We start from the raw sequence: 716 nt of genomic DNA on the forward strand, positions 1-716 counted from the left end.
GCCTATAGGGCTCCTATAGGGTTCTATAGGGTCCTATAGGGTTCTATAGGCTCCTATAGGGTTATATGGGATCCATAGGGTTATATGGGATCCATAGGGTTATATGGGCTCCTATAGGGCTATATGGGCTCCTATAGGCCTATATGGGCTCCTGTAGGCCTATATGGGCTCCTATAGGCCTGCAGGGATGCAGGCAGGAGGGATGGATGTGCACTGGGCATTGCATAGGAGAGAGGATGGAGCTGTGATGAGCAACACAGGCTGCTCGGTGCCTGAGGCAGCTGCTGGCCCACACCGCTGCATTGTTCCATGACAGATGCTGCTGTCAGCAAGCAGCAAGAGAGAAAGGGAAGAAAGGGAGGGAGAAACCTGGCGAAGCCTCTGCTGCATCTGTTTGCTTTGGGTTTTGTGGTAGCACCAACACAGGCTCAATGGGGAGCCCCAAATCTGCACTGAGTGCTGCCCGTGCACTGTTTGAACTGGGAAAGCAAAGGGAAAAGCTGACAATAGAAAGATCCCAGAGCAGCTTTTCCCTTTTTCAGCTGGAGTTTTTTGCCATCCCCTGCCAAGATTGGGAACAGCCGGAGGGCACCGGGTGCTAATCCTGCCTTGCAGGTCCAGCCATGGCTTAGGGCAGGAATCTGTGGCATTTGGGAGCATTGGGGGCAGCAGGAGCAGGGCTGGCTGTTCTGCACTGCTGCATTTGCTGCGTGTTG

The sequence above is a fragment of the Coturnix japonica genome, chromosome 27, assembly GCF_001577835.2.
Source record: "Coturnix japonica isolate 7356 chromosome 27, Coturnix japonica 2.1, whole genome shotgun sequence".
Taxonomy (NCBI): domain Eukaryota; kingdom Metazoa; phylum Chordata; class Aves; order Galliformes; family Phasianidae; genus Coturnix; species Coturnix japonica.